A 17,819-nucleotide genomic window follows, 5' to 3' on the forward strand; every position below is an offset into this window, starting at 1 on the left:
GGCGGTGCTCTGCGGCGTGCGCCGCGCGGCGGGACGACTGGGGTGGGGAGTGGGGGAGACGAGAGTGGGGGTTGTAGTCGCAGTGTGTGTGGTGGTGGTGGTGGTGGGGCACAGGCAGTGCGGAGCTACCGGCTCCGCGGAGCCAGGGGCAGGTGAGGAGAGGCCAGGCCCCGCGAGCGCGTGGAGAGTGAGGAGTGCAGGGAGCGCAGCCAGCGGCGACAGCCGCGGAGGAGAAGGGGGCCGAAAGGGCCTGCTCCCGCTAGCGAGCTCCAGGCTGGCCGGGCGCCGAGTGACCCCCAGGGGGCGGGCTGCCGGGACCTTAGGCCGCTGAGAGAGCGCGGCAGAGCCTCTTGCTCTATTTCTGGATGCAGCCGGGGTCTCGGGTCACTCACCCTCCCCGGCGCCCCCTGCCTGCCCGGCGTGGAGCGGCCTTGGTCACGCGGGACCAGGGAGATTGGGTTCAGTGCAGGGGTGGCAGGGCCCCCATCCCCCACTCTTCCCGCAGAAGTGTTAGGGGACTTCGCCTGGAATTGTCCGCTGAGCCGACACTGTTTGGAAAGGCGGAAGCCTCGATCGGGACTCTAAGCGTTAGGAATGGGTTTGCCCAAAAGCTTCTACCACAAGTCTAAGGGGACTCTGAGGTGCTGAGACCCGGAGCAAACCCTAGCAGTCCAAAGCCCTCTCCTCGAGGTGTCAGCTTGCGAGGCTGGAGCAGCCTCGGGAGGGGACAGGCCGCCGTTCGCTCTCCCACTCGCCGAAAACAGCTAATTGTTTTGCTTGTGGACCAGAGAAAGGGGAGATAGGGGTGGGTAGGATGCTTCTCCCCAGGAAAATCCCCAATCTCCCCGCCCTCTTCTCTCTTGCATATTAAAAGCAAGTACGTCCCCAAGCCTTCCAGCCTTCCAAGTCCCCTCAGCAGCCGCGCCTTAAGGCAGCGGCACCTCTGCGGGCTGGGTTTCTTTGGCAGTGGGAATCCAAGGTCTAGCCCAGCGAGATGGTGTCATCGTAGGCGTCTTTCCAGTGCTTCGTCCAGTCCTCACTCAAGCACTCCTCCACTTCCCAATACGTTTCCTTTCACCCTGGTCTCTGGGATCAACCTAAATATAGGGCTCTTGGGTCATCAGTACATCTGTTTCTTTTTTGGATGTTGTTCATTTCACTTAGCTGCGACACTGTCAAAGAGAGCCAGTAGAAGTCCTGTTTTTTTCTTTTCACTTTTAAATGAGGCCGATGTCTTTATTTTCATCTGAGGAGGAATTAAATGTACATATGCTTGGAGGCCTGGGGGCTTGAATTCCGGCTAAAGGTTTGGAGTGTGTGTGTGTGTGTGTGTGTGTGTGTGAGAGAGAGAGAGAGAGAGAGAGAGAGAGAGAGAGAGAGAGAGATTGGAGGCTTGCGGGGGGGAAGAGAACGGTTTTGGGGGGGCGTGGAGAGCCTATTTCAACCATGCCTAAACTATGAAATGAAAGCCGAATGCTTTGCGCCTGATCGCCCGGTATCTGCCGAAGTGAAAGCAGAACACAAAACCCTTCGAATTTTCTTGAGCAACTTTTTTCAACTGTTTTAATTGCCAAGCTATACGCCGCCCTATTAAAACATTCCCGCACGCACAGCCCGCTCAACATCCAGACACAGAAACCTCGTTTTCCGATCTGATGAGACTTGTCATTCATCCAGTAGGAGACCTACTCATTTTGTCTCTAGTGTCTCTAAGGATGCCGCCGCCGCTGTCTGATGACTAGATAGGAACTCTTACAAACTTCCCTTGCTGACCCTCGGGTTCCCGCTCGCGCTGCTCCAGCTGTTGCCACCGCGCAGCCTGCCCCGGGCAGGCAGAAGCGCTGCTTTATGCAATTCTTCAGTTACAATCTGGGTAATAAAGGAAATCATATCAAACTAGGGATTTTTTTTTTTTTTTTGTATTTTAAAGCGCTATTTCCTTCCCCCTCTGCAGTGCGTGAGTTTCCTTGCGCGTGGCGGACATAGTCAGTGACCCCTTGCCGTGCTGTCCAACGAAAACTTTGCCGCTCTGTCTCACCCGTTTCTTTCTTTTTCTGGGTTAGGAAGAGGCAGTGTGACCCGCCTACTTTAAAAAGCACACCTTTATGCTTTTTTATGCAGAGTAAACACTGCAATGGAAACAAATCAGATAGGAACAGTAGTTTTCTGGATTCTTGTTATTCTTTTTGTCTTTTGTAAATTTCTTTGGTGGCCAAGTCCTGTGCTGGTCTTGCCTACAGTACAGGATCCCATGGACCCTGACAGTACCCACTGAAGTTAAGCCCAGAATGAATGCACTGCCCATTTTCCAACTTACAGTGCTTGATATATATATATATATATATATATATATATATATATATATATATATATTTTTTACACAATAGTTGAAAACGATAAATTCGTTGCAAATCATTTGGGAGGAATAAACCTTTTAATTAAAAAAACAAAGAAGGGAAAAGCAAGAAGATTGACATTTGTACTGTCTAAAGCCCTTGGCTTTTATTCCCATCTTTAAGAAAAGAAAACTAAAAGCCAAGCAGACTCTGGCAAGCGCCGGGAGGCTTCCCAGCGGTTTTTTTGGGCAGCTAGGATAGCACCTGGGCGGTGCCAGAATTGCCAGTTGTAACTTTTTTTCTCCTGGCGATGGGGAAGAAGTCAGGTTGGGTCTGCCCAGCTTGTCTTGAGCCGAAACACTGAAGCAACCCCCCCACCCCACTTCCTTAAAGTGACACCCGGCAGGGTTTCAATCACAGCAACGAACGAGTTGCAACGTGTAACCCCCCTTAGCTACCGGGCCCCCCAGAAGTCTCGTAAAGACCCAGAAGGCGATGCGCTTAGCAAGACCCCGGAGAGGGGGCACTTGTTACTTGTACACTTGATCTCTGTTTAAAAAGAGGCTCTTAAATAGCTATGGTAGATGACGACCCTCCCTCACGTGCTTAAACTCCTCACCTTAGCAATACGTGAGATAACAAAGGAAACCTGCACCCAGGTTCCAGCCTGCACTCCCTTTAAACCCACCTATTTGTGTTTTTCTTCACTCTCAAAAAAAAAAAAAAAAATCGAAATACAGAGCTCTGTTTAAAAAACATATTTTACTTGTTTATTTCAGACTGCTTTTGAGGAGGAAAAACGCTCGCCCGACGGAGGCAGAGGCCCCTTCTAGGAAGGCGGTTTATTTGCCATTACTTGACCATTACCCTGGCTTAGGGCTTCTTTATTGCATTTGGCACTTGGAGCGCAGTCTTCCTGCAGCATTTCGATGTGTTTCGCCAAAAAAAAAAAAAAAAAAAAAAAAAAAAATCTATGTTTAGGAGAAGGTTAATAACGCTTTTCATCCCCCCACCCCACCCCATCCTAAACACTGTGGAAGGGTATGGTTCATTAACTGCAGAGGCAGGAAGGCTGGAGAGAAGGGCTCCTTTTTCAGGCTTTTACTTGTGGGGGCTGAGAAGTCGCAGGTCTGGGCGACGCTGTGCACGTGAGTGTGTGTGGAAGTGTGCGTGAGCGCGTCTGTGCGGGGTAGCCCAGTTCTCCGGCTTTCTAAGCAGAGGCCTCTCCCTACTACCCGGGCCGGGCCTCCTCTGCCGACAGACATTCAACACGTAGGACGCTTACTGAATAGAAATTAACGCGTCATTCTACGCAATTTTTGCTTTCTTCTTTTTTTATAAAGTTGAAAGCACTAACTCTGTAAGCGGTTTCCCTTTAAACATCTTGTCGTTTGGGAGTTTACTTTGTTTCATTTTTGCAAGTTGGGGCCAGGTTATCGCTGCAGACGTGGCCTGGGGCAGGAAGGACAAGGATGGAGACTCCGGGGGCAAGAAGGGCAAAAGAGGGCAAAGGAGAGCTGACTTGTTGCCCTCCGCATGTCTAGCTCGGTCCCCTCTCTCCCTGCACCTCCTCCCTTTTGCCTCTGCTGGAAGCGGCCCTGAAGTGGAGAAACTTGACTTGTCACCTTCTGGCCAGTGGCTCTCAGTCCTGTTCCCGAGGTACTCAGCCCCTGCCACCCCTCATCTCACAATTGTCTCAGACAGTGGGAGTGGGCTCCGTTGAGGAGTGGGGGGGTGGAGCTGGGGAGGAACCTAGGGGCGGTGGCCGTGTTCACCCAGGGAGGACCCCCACACCTCCTGCCTCCCGCTGCTCAGCTCCTGGCTCCCAAACTTAGGCCAGAACTCTGCCCTCTCCAGCCTCAAAAGTGCTGCGTGCCTGGCCCACTGCTTCCCTCGAGCGTGGTTTGCACTGACAGTGCACACACACATGCACACGTGCGCACTTCTCTCTCTCTCTCTCTCTCTCTCTCTCTCTCACACACGTCCGGGGTTAAGGAACACTCAAGTGAGGAGGGGCAGGCACATCTTCATTCACTCTCCCTGGTAGGGGAGAGAGGGACTGGGGAGGGCTGATGTGGGGGGTGGAGAGACTGGCCAGAGGAGACAGTCACACTGTAATGATGCTAGGCACATTTTTCTGGAGTGGTGGTTAACCCTTCCTTGGCTGGAACCCGTGCTCTAGGCGTTTTCTAAAAAAAGGTCTGTGGGGTCTGCTTTTCTCTGTGGCTGGGCAGCCCAGTATGAATCATTAGTTCCCTCCCCACCCCATTTGCCACGGTCCTTTTTCTAAAATTAGATTTCCCCCTTCCCACTCTTCTGGCCTTCTGAGTTTACTAGAGAATATTCAAGGAAATTGGCTGTGTAGTGAGAACAAGTGTGAGGAAGAGGATAGAAAGGAGACAAACAAATGGAGTGGAAAATAAGAGAGGGAGAAAGGAAGACAGAAGCAGTGGGCTTCTACTTCCAGATTTCCCGTTTGCACACAGGTTGATATGATATTTTCCTCCAGCAAATGAACAAAAGTATAATCCTTGTGAATTACCCTTGCTTACATGCCATACAAGAAACTTCAGAGGTGTTTCTACATAAGGAAGAAACTGTTTACAAAACTCTTTCAAAAGTGTTCTAGTTCAGCACTAAAAAGCTAAACACACTTGCCCTCCTTTGAAGTGCCCGGGCGAGGGCAGCTTATTTGAGTGCGGTTCAGATATTGCTGTGGGTATAACTAATGGCCTCTACCTATTTAGCTCAAGTGGGAGGAGAGAAAGGCCTGAATTCCTTGTCCAATAGGTCCCTTTGGAGACTGGGTTCTGGCTCCTGGCCAGTTCTGTACAATGTCAACATTGAATATTTGAATTCCCAGACTCTATTTAACAAGTTTCTAAATAAATAAACTCATTGTGTGTCTGTGTTTAAAATTATTTCACCTCTTTCATAAAAGCTACAGCATCTTATTACATTGGGCTTGCACATTGATTTTTTTGAAAAATAAACAAACAAACAGAGCTTAAGGCATCTTAATAGGCAGAGCTTCACTGTACGTATGTATGTTTTGTAAAGACGGTCTCTCACTTGTGGCTGGGTAGGCGCTATTTAGACGGATCTTAGGTTGGTCTGCATGCTGTCATAGCGAATTATAATAAAAAATAAAGCTAAGTTCAGAAAGTCAGTGAGATATTAATCACATGGAAAGGGAGGCCTGAATGTGTAACTGTAGTGTCTTTAGATATTTGATAATTTTGTCTGCTGGGTCCTATAGGGGACAGGGAGATTCACTGGTGTGTCCTAAATGGCTATCTGTAGACTCCCCCAGTCCATAGGTTTTGGTAGATGTAGAACTCTGCCCAGATGGTGTTTTCCTTCTGGGCATTTTTTCTTTATGTGTGTCTGTCTTTATAAGTTTGAAAGGGTAGATACACAAATGCTATCCTCATGTTTCAGTTTGATTTTGAAAATGACTACACGAATTCTATGTTTTTACTAATCTCTTTAGCATTTAAACACCCACAGCATTTTAATGCAGATAGGAACATACTTGTTCTAAGAAGTACATGCTAAATTAAAAAAAAAAAAAAGCAAGCTCTAGTCCTCCTGAAAGTGTGGACCCCATCTGGAGTTGTTAGGAAAGAAAGTGGAATTCACTCTAATTTATGTGTATAAAGTAAAACATTATTAAAAAGAATGGGATTTGAAAGGACACATAGCAAAACCCATAAGGGTTCGTTGGTAACATGGAGAGCTCAAAGCCAAGAAAAAAATGCCACCAACTCGTGCAAACCCTAAAATAGACTACAATGACCTCAGCCATTTTCATTTTCAAAAATAATAGCCATGATTAAAATGGGGGGAATGTTTTACTTGGAACCCTACTCTTCTGCATTATTATAAAAGCTGTTTTGTGGTTAAGGAACTGTTTCATTATAGAAAAAAAGCAAGTGAATTTTTAATCAAATTCCTGACTCTTCAAAAGCTCTTATTCTTGAATTACTTTTTGTTTTAATTTTAGTTATTATTCTTATTCATTAACAAACATGCTCTTGGCTTGTATATTCTTTTATAACAAATCTAAGAAGAAGTTTTATTTAGAAAAGAGATTTTGCTAGTTCCCTTAGTAAACACCTGCCTAGGGGTCACCGACTATAAGTAACAGGAAGAACCAAGGCTTTCTTAACCTTGCTCAAGAACTTGCCTAAAGGAATTAATTTTGTGTGTCAGAGTTGTTCAAATTATGACATTTGCGGAAGTCCTTGTATAGAGCACTTGGTGGGCTTTGGCAATGGGCAGGCTTGGATACAAATATCAGTGAGAGCTCTCTGTGTGCATGGACAAGCCACCTTCCCTTCTTTCAGGAACACTATAAATGTGCTCATCAGAGTTTGAATATGGGTGTGGTCCCTGATTGAATAGCCAGGTCATCTACCACTCACTGAATGCCTCTGAATGTACCTTTCCTTGCAAAGTGGGAGTAAGAATACCCACCCATCTTGGGCTGCTGTGAGGGTTAACTGGGGTGATGCATGCAAAGTACCTAAGTCAAAAGTGATCACTCAGCAAATTTGTCATTTTCCTTCCAATGTATCCATGAAATTTTCTGAAGAGGAATTTTTTTTAAGATTTTATTTTATTTTTTTAATTTACATCCAAGTTAGCATATAGTGCAACAATGATTTCAGGGGTAGATTCTTTAATGCCCCTTACCCATTTAGCCCATCCCCCCTCCCACAACCCCTCCAGCAGCCCTCTGTTCTCCATATTTAAGAGTCTCTTCTGTTTTGTCCCCCTCCCTGTTTTTATATTATTTTTGCTTCCTTTCCTTTGTGTTCATCAGTTCTGTGTCTTAAAGTCCTCATATGAGTGAAGTCATATGATATTTGTCTTTCTCTGAGTGACTAGTTTCACTTAGCGTAATACCCTCCAGTTCCATCCATGTAGTTGCAAATGGCAAGATTTCATTCTTTTTGGTTGACGAGTAATACTCCATTGTATATACATACCACATCTTCTTTATCCATTCATCCATCGATGGACATTTGGGCTCTTTCCATACTTTGGCTATTGTTGATAGTGCTGCTATAAACATGGGGTTGCATGTGTCCCTGAAGAGGAATTTTTTAGACATATTTCTCTCTGCTCTATTTTTTAGTAAAGTCTAATTTTTAGAAGTATTTGCATATATATAGTGAGCATTTTGTATGTCTTCTCAATAAATCATGCCCTGGGAATAAATTTGGGCACATTAAAACTGTAAACTAAGCCAGAATAGGCAGTACATTTATTCCAAAAACAGGAGAATCTTCCATTTGGGGAGGGGGCACTGTGTAAATAAAATGATTGGAATTTTAACCTTGCTCCACTGATTTTGGCATTGAATGCACACACACGAAATTTAGTTGTGCATACTCTCCAGTTGTCATTAGACCATAATCCCTGTGTACGAACATCTTTTTTTTTTTAATTTTAACTTGTTTTATTTTTTATTTTTTAAAATTTACATCCAAATTAGTTAGCATATAGTGCAACAATGATTTCAGGAGTAGATTCCTTAATGCTCCTTACCCATTTAGCCCATCCCCCCTCCCACAACCCCTCCAGCCACCCTCAGTTTGTTCTCCATGTTTATGAGTCTCTTCTGTTTTGTCCCCCTCCCTGTTTTTATATTATTTTTGTTTCCCTTCCCTTATGTTCATCTGTTTTGTCTCTTAAAGTCCTCATATGAGTGAAGTCATATGATTTTTGTCTTTCTCAGACTGACTAATTTCACTTAGCATAATACCCTCCAGTTCCATTCACGTAGTTGCAAATGGCAAGATTTCATTCTTTTTGACTGCCGAGTAATACTCCATTGTGTGTGTGTGTGTGTGTGTGTGTGTGTGTGTGTGTATGTATATATATATATATATATATATATATATATATATATATATATATATATATACCGCATCTTTATCCATTCATCCATCGATGGACATTTGGGCTCTTTCCATACTTTAGCTATTATTGGTAGTGCTGCTATAAACATTGGGGTGCATGTGTCCCTTTGAAACAGCACACCTGTATCCCCTGGATAAATACCTAGTAGTGCAATTGCTGGGTCGTAAGGTAGTTCTATTTTTAGTTTCTTGAGGAACCTCCATACTGTTTTCCAGAGTGGCTGCACCAGCTTGCATTCCCAACGAACATCTTATTTATAATGGAATGAGTTTTGTAAGTCACTTTACCACCCTAGCTGAATTGCTCTTCTCTAAGTGAGGAGAATAGACTAGAGCAGAGCTTGTAAACTCAAATGCCTACAGAAATTGGCAGGTGCAATAAATGAATGAAGCAAGGTGGGTGTAAGCACTAATCCATCTCCTATTTTATTTAAATTCTCGACACCCAGCCTTGTATTCCAGAACAAGACAGAGTAGTGGGGACTGTGGCAAACCAGGAGTTCAAGCCTTGTCTAAAGGAGACAGCTGCTACTTAGTTCCAGCTCACTGCTGCCACTTGGATAAAGGGCTCAGTGCTGCTGGGTCTTCCAGTTTTTAGGAGAAGTCACATACCCGAATTATTGCTTAAATTTTCTCTACTTTAAAATGTTGACTCAGCTAAAGGAAAAAACCCACAACAAACAACATTCTGCAGGTCTAACCGAACACCTCTGTCTGCTAGGTATAGCTCACGGACCCTGGGTTTGCAACGTCTGGATTAGATGACTTCCAAGGGTCCTTCGAAGTTCCAATATTTTACAATATCCACAAGGCTTCCTGAATATTATCTTGTATTTTTAAGATCCTTATCTCCCTGCTCCAACCCAAAGTTAATGTGTGTGTATGCATGTGTGTCTGTATATGCGTGTGTGTGTTTTGATAGGTGGAAGTACTTATTACAGAATCTGATATCTGGCCATTTATCTGGAAAAAAAGTTTTTCACAGCCATGTTGTGTCTTTCTTTCCCTCCATGCCGCTTTATCATTAATTGGCTTAAGAAAATAAACGGAAACACTCGCTCCCTCTCTCATAGCCACTGGCCACCATTCTTTCTTATTCTCACCCAACCCAATTCTTTGATTTGTGGGCTGGGGGTTGGGAAGTAAATCATTAGGCGATAGTTTTCTGTGGTTTTCCACAGTGGGAGAAGAAGCGATTTGGCTACTGTGGGTATAGCAGAGGAAGAGTTCACCCTTGCCCCGTAGGAGGGTCCAGATGTCCCACCCTGTCCACGTGTAATTGAAGAACCCAACTGATTTTTAAGACATGAGCCTAAGATGAAGAAGTTCGTTTTTAAGGGATGACTGTATTATTGGAAAAGAGTGGCTCTCCTTGCAGGAAGGTTTATATATATTCAGGGGACATTTGAAAGTAAACACACATTTTCTGGTTATTATCATGAGCTATATTTCTAGCACAAGTGGTAGGTAAATAACAGGTAAAATCAAGTCCTAATTAAGTCCTAAGGACTAAAAGGACAAGGTATGTTGATGGAATACCAATACAGTAGATTCTCCTAGTAAAATTTGGACTGAGCACTTTACAACATGTAAATCAGTCCTATAGTCAAGGGACTGATCAACAAATGCTTGTTACTATCAGTTAACTTTGTTGCAAAAACCATCAGATCATGGGATGCTTTTATAGGAGTCTTTAGAGTAGTGATAAGCCATGCCTATGGGCATTATCGGTGGGTTATCAGATAACCAGGCTCCCATTTTTACACCTGACACTGAAACCTAAATTCCTTAGCCTGGTCTATAAGGGCCTCCCACTCTTGAGTCAGAAAAATGTGGTGATTCTGAGCCTGGGTTCTGACTCAGATTGACCTGGGTTGGAATCCTGACTCCACCATTTCCTAGATGGGTAAAATGGAGGCAAGCAGCTAAAAGTACTTACCTTACATGAGGATTTGATTAACTAATGTGTTTAAAGTGCCAGAAATACAGTAAGAGCTCAACACATGTTCATTATTATTTTATTACCTTTCCAGGCTTGTTTGTCTCCCTACCCAAGGCTGCTCTATTCAGCTTAACTTGTTTGCTCATTCTGCTCCTCTTGCTCTCTTGCCAGCCCAGCCTTCTGTTTGGGTCTTCCAACTTTTGGCCACAATGTTGCCTTCATCTGTAAATCTACCAGACTGTACTTTGACCTTCAAAATCGAATTCCTTCTTTAAGAGTTAGTTTAAACCCTCTCTTCTTCATGAGATTCACTTTTATCACTCCTGGAGATACGATTTCTCTATGTCTTTTCATTCCAATAGCGTGGGATTATTTTCACTTACCATCATTTTCGCATTTTGTGATAAAATCCTTGTCTTCACTATCTCTATCTATCTATCTATCTATCTATCTATCTATCTTATCTTTCTAGCTAACTCATAGAACTCCTGGAGAGCCCATTTCTGGTTTGCACAGTGCTGATATCAGTACAGTTGGGTGATGGTGGCTAGCGATGTGCTTTGGTGGATTATGTGAACCCCTTCAATTTCTTTGCCTGTAAAACCTGCACGGCCAGGTAATGTCAGCACTAGAATTCTGGGATATCTGACACTTTAATTGCATACTAAATCCACAATTGGCCTATTTTGACAGTGATGAACCACCTGGAAAGCACATTTGGAAAGTAGAGTATTATTCCTAATTTTCACCAGTAATGTTCCTCATTTTGCCAGTGCAGGTACAACCTATGATTCTTTGCTTAAATTACAAATTGTTATTGATCTACACTTGATCTTAAGGTTTATAGAACTTCTGCAATGGACCTGATTCTGGAGACTGTCAGTGGAGTCAAGGTGGATATGGTGAAACATTTTGTGGACTCGTGTATTTCCCAGGGACTTGGGGGTTAGTCACCTTTACAAGTCATCACAAGCCAAGTTTTTACAAAAATTGTAACCCCAGTGTAGGCAGTATTAATATAGATCAAACCAACATGAATTTTGCTGTATTTTTTAATGTACATTTATGATTGAAGGCTCTTTTGAACAATCTAAGGCTGATAATGATGTTGCACTGAGTTTTACTTTGTCGATTAAATTAATCCCACTCATCCAATGGGGCTTTCTTAATTCAAATGCAACTATGACTTCTCCCTCCCCCGCCCCCCAGAATCCCTATACCTCATTCCCTACTTCCCCACCCCTATTCTACAAATTCCTTATCTTTATGTAGAAAATAAGCCTATTAGTGCCTTGGACAACTGTCCTCAAGTCCTGAACAATTAAGGGTTTCAGTGCCTGTTAGGAGTTTCCCCTCCCCCAAGACTAGCCAGGTGCAACTTTTTATCCTGTTCTTAGGATTGCTGTTAAGGTTTTTGGGAGTCTCTTTAAGTGAAGGGCAGAGACTAAGAACCATGGATTTTACACTTTGGTGCTGATTATAGACTTTACCTTTAGCAGGAACTATGAAATTAAATAGTAATAAAATGTTTCATGATAAGATGATAACAAAAATGAATGGAGGGATGGAACAACTATCTTGGTTTCTGCTAGAATCATGGTTGGTGACCTTCTTTTGGGTCTCAGACACTTGCAAGAATCTGATGAAAGGTATGGAGCCTATCTCCAGAAAATGCAAATATGCATAAAGATTTTCATACAATTTCAACGGCTCGTAGACTTATAAGTTCCAACCATAGATATTGCAGACTCATGCGTGCTCAGACTTGATTCACCCTAGTATGTCTATTATATAATGTCCTAACGTCTTAACCAGTCTTTTTTTCATTATCTTAGAAACATTTTTTTTCTGATTACAAAATTTAGCTTAAAAATTGTTTTTTAAATGTTTATTTTATTTTTGAGACAGAGAGAAACAGAGTATGAGCTGGGGAGGGACGGAGAGAGAGACATACAGAATCTGAAGCAGGTTCCAGGCTCTGAGCTGTCAGCACGGAGCCGGACACGGGGCTTGGACTCAACTGTGAGATCGTGACCTGAGCCGAAGTCGGATGCTCAACTGACTGAGCCACCCAGGCACCCCCAAAATTTAGCTTTTTTTTTAAAGTTTATTTATTTTTGAGAAACAGAGAGAGAGAGGGTGAGAGCGCACAAGTGAGAGAGGAGCAGAGAGAGAGAGGGGGACAGACAGAGGATCCAAAGAGGGCTCTGCGCTGACAGCAGCGAGCCGGATGTGGGGCTCAAACCCACAAACCGTGAAATCCTGACCTGAGCCCAAATCTGACGCTCAACTGACTGAGTCACCCAGGCACTCCTCTGATTATAAAATTTATACAGACTTCTAACAATTACAAAACTACAAGACTATATCACATGGAAAATGAAAGTTCTTTGTGGTCCTCCCTCTTCTGTCACACACTGCCTGCAGATGACCACTGTTTATCACTTAGTGTTACGTGTTGTAGATTTTTCCCCCATGCATTTATTAGTACAGGCATATTCATAGATTTAGAACTGTTTAGAGGAAGTTGCATTTTTCTTTTTTAAGACTTGGTAATATACCTTGGACCTTTCCCCCATCAGTATGTATCAATCTAACACATTCTTTTAAAGGCAGCAGATCTTCCGTTGTTGGGATGTCACACATCTTATTGAACCAGTCCTCTCTAGATGACATTTGGGTTGTTTCCAGTTTTCAGAACAGAACAGAACAGAGTAGTTCCCCAAATCAGGACTATAAGGGAAAATGAAAGTGAAGTATACAATTAAAGGAAGCTCACAGTTCAGGGTGAAGTGTGCTGGCCTCTGAGCCATTGGCACAGCGGGGCTTTGGGAAGGTCATAGAAGGTTGCCTCACCCTGTCGGGACAGATCAGATTTCCAAGCACCCTTATCCCCCTGAGGGACCAAGGGTTGAAGTCCAGAGCTGAGGTAGATTTTTTAAGACCCACTGTCATATATCTGTGATTTGCAAGCTTATTGGATTTTTTGGACCTCATATTTATGCCCAATTTTCATTTTTTCTCCTGCTACTGAGATTAGGCTGTAGCTGAAATCAATCTACAAAGCTCTAACTGGATAAGAATAAAGGTTTTGAGTATCAAGTTTTTTTTTTTTTTTTTTTTTTGGGTAATTTCTTTGTTTGCATGGTCCATTGTTATCACACTGCCTTATCCTGTATATACATCTTAAAGACCACTGATGTGACTAATGAATACAGAAGGTTATCAGAAGCCAATAAAAAATTCTTGATGTCTTTAAAAAAATTATCCACAATAAATTTTTAATCTATGAATTGGAAAGACCATTTTTATAGGAAAATGTTTTTCACTTGGTAACCAGGCTATGGGAAAATTTTTATAATGGAAACTATCTCTTACTTTTAACTATAGCATCAAAAATATGACAGTATAATGTTACACACTAAAGCCCATCAGATGCAAAATTCCAGTTTTTGATTATAAGTTATAAACCAGGATAGAGAGGCTTCTGAAAAGTGGTTTTCTTTGGCAATGGTGTTGTTGATTAAATATAAAAAATTCAGAAAAAATTAGTTCAGCTCATTCCTTTACACAGAAGGTTACAAAAATGGAATAGCTGGGTTTTGGCTCTACTGGGAACAACTTTGCTTATTAAAGCTCATTGGATTATATTAGATTAAAAACATACTAGACATTTTAGATTGGATTTGAAAAGGTACCATTCAAGGAATTAAAATTTAGTCATATAAATCTTCTTAAGAATTAATTTACTTTGCAATTTTGATTCCTTAGAGTACAGTATTTGTTCCAAATTCATATATATTTTTTGTGAATGCATAAAGGTAGTTCCATGGGGCATTATCTTGTTAACATTTTCAAAGCATATTTTAACTGAGATCAATCAAATTGAGTCAACAAATGGCTATCGAGTGCCTAGTATATATATGGCATGATGAACAAAATCCTAGAAACACTCGCTTTCTTGAAAATATTGAACATCAGCATTTGACATACACCCATGACAGTAGTTCGCTATGTGAGACAAAGATTGCCAAGTGCCTGTTGCTGGTTATTAATTACTACAAAGTGGTTTCATGAGCTTGGAATATGGAATCCTGTGACTCTTCAAATACTTTGCTAACATTGTGAAGTCACACACCCTCCAAGCTGCAATGCCATTCAAAGTGTTTGGGGTCTTACATCTGAAAATAACACTATACTTTGTTTCTCTTAATACCTGTCAGATGTGGAGGTCATTGCCTGCCCCGCTAAATGACTTGTGCGTTAATGTTGATATGGTTTTCATTCAAGATACTTGAAAACAAAATCAGGCTTTTTCTAATGACTTCTGGTATGAAGAAATAAAGCAAGGTAGCTTGCTGGAGATCATACACAGGTCTTATTTTAGAAGGGTGGACAGAGAACACCTCTCTGAGCAGAGAGCTAAATGAGGAGAACGATTTTTAAGTGTTTTAAGTGTGGTACATTGAAATTTACAGAATGGCAGGCGTATTCAGCTTGTCTCATTCTCTACTAGGGCAGAACAGCTAAGGTGTAGAAGTATTCTATTTTACATCATTTTGTCAAATGCATTTACAGATGCTACATATTACATGGAGCTGGCTTCACAATCTGGAAGCCAGCACAAAGCCGTTTGTATATGGAAGGAGGCAGAGTTTTGTGTTTGATCTGTAAACACTAGGTTGGTGGCAGCATCAGAAGAACATGTTAGGTTTCTGGACTCATAATTTAGTCCATTTAAACAGATATTTATGAATATATGTGCATCAGCCTGTGTTGGGCACTGAGTATACAAAGAGAAATAAAATATGTGTCCTGCCCTTGAGGAACTTCTAGTCTATTGGGAGAGACAGACATGAATAGATGGTTTCAGTAGAGTGGGACAAGGGCCAAGGGAAACAGCTTTATTCCTGTTGAATCACAATGGTCTGGGTGGTAGCACATGACCAGTGGCATACCCTCATTTCACATCTATTCTTGCAAAAAATTCTTTAATGTGTACTCCTCTAACATCAGAAGAAAATATACATTTCAGATTTGAGAGTTAAAGTTTGCATGAGTTTAATGCGTTTTAAGGCTATCTTTCGAAACTTCAAATACCTAGTTTAAAGGAAATTTGTGTCTTACAAGGGCAATGAGATGTTTCCCCGAAGGTCTGCGTATCTCACTGGTTTGTGGTGAAGGCAATGCTGATTGCAATGACTGAGTAGGATGGAGGGCATAGTCGGGGTGAATGCCCCATAGCCTTGGGTCTGCACATAGGGGCAATTATTCTTCCCATGCTTAGTCTGAGTATGCTTCCCATGCTTTGGTCTGAGACCAAAAATCTGGTTGAAATGCCCGGACAGAAGTTTGTGTGGTTTCAAAAGATACATCTTACTTTTAGGTTCAGTTTTTATCTAGTAGTAGATGGTGCTACTCAAAGACTGACATGAACTCAGAGAAGTGGCTTGTGTCTCAGGCCAGCATGTGATTTTGTTTGTAAAACAGAAATAAGGATAAAAAGCACTGCCCTTTCTTCCAATTCTTTTTGCCAACCATCTTGCAGTGCTGGGTATATGTGTCCAAGCCAATGTTCCAGCCACTAGACTTGGCACAGAAATCAGTGCATCCAACATCATGACTGCTGGGTGCAGTTTGAAATCCTGAGCAAACTCCCCATTTGCTTAAACGCTTAAGATGCTAATGATGTAGGCACCCTATTGACAATGTTGCAGTATTAAAATACCAGCATAGATGTCATTTGACCCATGAAGCAGCATTGTATCTTTGTTTCTCTGCTGTAAAAATACTGGGTAGATGGATCTGAAGAGGCTGGGAAATGTCAAGGTAAAAAGCATTACGCATCTACGGCTTTCAAAGGACCTCATGATCTCTGTATCACATCTCTCTTCCTGCCCTTGAGTGATGGTAATCTCAGTCACCAAGGTTTTACCCTTAAGAAAGGAAATACTCTTTGGGGCTCCTGGGTGGCTCAGTTGGTTGAGCGTCCGACTTTGGCTAAGGTCATGATCTCACGATCTCGTGGTTCGTGAGTTCGAGCCCCGCATCGGGCTCTGTGCTGACAGCTCAGAGCCTGGAGCCTTCTTCAGATTCTGTATCTCTCTCTGCCCCTCCCCTGCTCACACTCTGTCTCTGTCTCTCCCTCAAAATAAATAAACATTAAAAAAAAAAAAGAAGGGCACCTGGGTGGCTCAGTCGGTTAAGCGTCCGACTTCGGCTCAGGTCACGATCTCACTGTCCGTGAGTTCGAGCCCTGCGTCAGGCTCTGTGCTTACTGCTCAGAACCTGGAGCCTGTTTCAGATTCTGTGTCTCCCTCTCTCTCTGACCCTCCCCTGTTCATGCTCTGTCTCTCCCTGTCTCAAAAATAAATAAAACGTAAAAAAAAAAAATTAAAAAAAAAAAAAAAAAAAGAAAGGAAATACTCTGATACCTAATACAATGAGCTGCATCTTAGGAAACCTTCCAAGTGAATTGGTGGTGTTGTCTGGGCGGTGTTGTCTGGGGCTTGTAGACTGCTACCAGGGTGTGTGGAACACTACCACTTGATTCACCTGACCACATCATAACCTCTCATTATGTAGACTTGACAATCAGTAATAACTTTCCTAACAGGAAAATGCTCTGCAGCTCATTAAGCCCTATTTGTTTGAAAGAGAGGCTCTTATTTTTTCCTTAGGTGTGATCATCTCGAAATTTTGGTATACTTTGGGTCCATGAGCATCTCTTCTGGTGGATGATGCTGCCTGAGGACTCGGGACGGTCTGAGTCCCTGCTTTGCTACTCATTAACCTGGTGTCCTTGAGCAGGGCACTAACCCTCTGAGCTCAACATCCTCACGAATAAGAGAGGAACAATAACAACCTCTGCTTTGGCTTTCTCCAGACTAGTAATGTTAAAATACTATGACATATGGAACCTTGTGTAAGGTGTAAGGAGCTGCATAAATTTAATGTGCTGTTGAAAAGTTCTAAAAGTGATTGAATATCAAAAATGCTAGGGAGGGATTAAACGTGTAGATTCTGGAGCCACATTATTCAGGCTGAAGTCTTGGCTCTATTACCACCTTACTGTGTCCCCATGGACAAACTACTTAACCTCTCTGTGCCTCAGTTTCTCTGTCTGTAGAATAAAGCTAATTTATAATAACAACAATAAGTAATAGTACTAATCAAGATTATTGAGTATTCATGCATTATTAAGGCTAGTTCTCATACTTCTGTGAGGTGGGGAATATTATTATCTTGGTTTAGAGATGAGGGCACTGGAGACACGTTACTTATTTACCATAGGCCTCTCAGTCCCAAGTGCAGAGTTGGGATCCAGGCGGGATCTGATTTACGCTGAAGCCAAGAACTTGATCTGAACACTCCACTGCTTTATTTTTCTCATCTGGATATAAAAGTGGAACATTACATTGCCTGAACATTCCAGAGCTCATAAAAGGCAATAAGATTTTGGATAGAGGACACTTTAATTTAAAGAAGTGATTTCATACAACTTTTAGTAAAGAGGAATTTTGCTGCAGCTCTATGGGCAATTGTTGGTTCATGACAAGGGCTGGTTATCTCTTTGTCTTTCATTTTCTTCCCAGAGTTATCTGCAGTGTG

The 17,819-nt window shown here is 42.6% G+C and overlaps 1 protein-coding gene across 5 annotated transcripts in view; it reads left to right on the top strand.

The window, feature by feature from the left end:
- Window positions 1–17,819, top strand: part of MECOM (MDS1 and EVI1 complex locus) — a 557,439-nt gene that overhangs the window by 805 nt on the left and 538,815 nt on the right. The gene's annotated exons all lie outside the window — the stretch shown is intronic.

Source organism: Panthera leo, chromosome C2 (genome assembly GCF_018350215.1).
Source record: "Panthera leo isolate Ple1 chromosome C2, P.leo_Ple1_pat1.1, whole genome shotgun sequence".
In the NCBI taxonomy this organism is placed as follows: Eukaryota; Metazoa; Chordata; class Mammalia; order Carnivora; family Felidae; genus Panthera; species Panthera leo.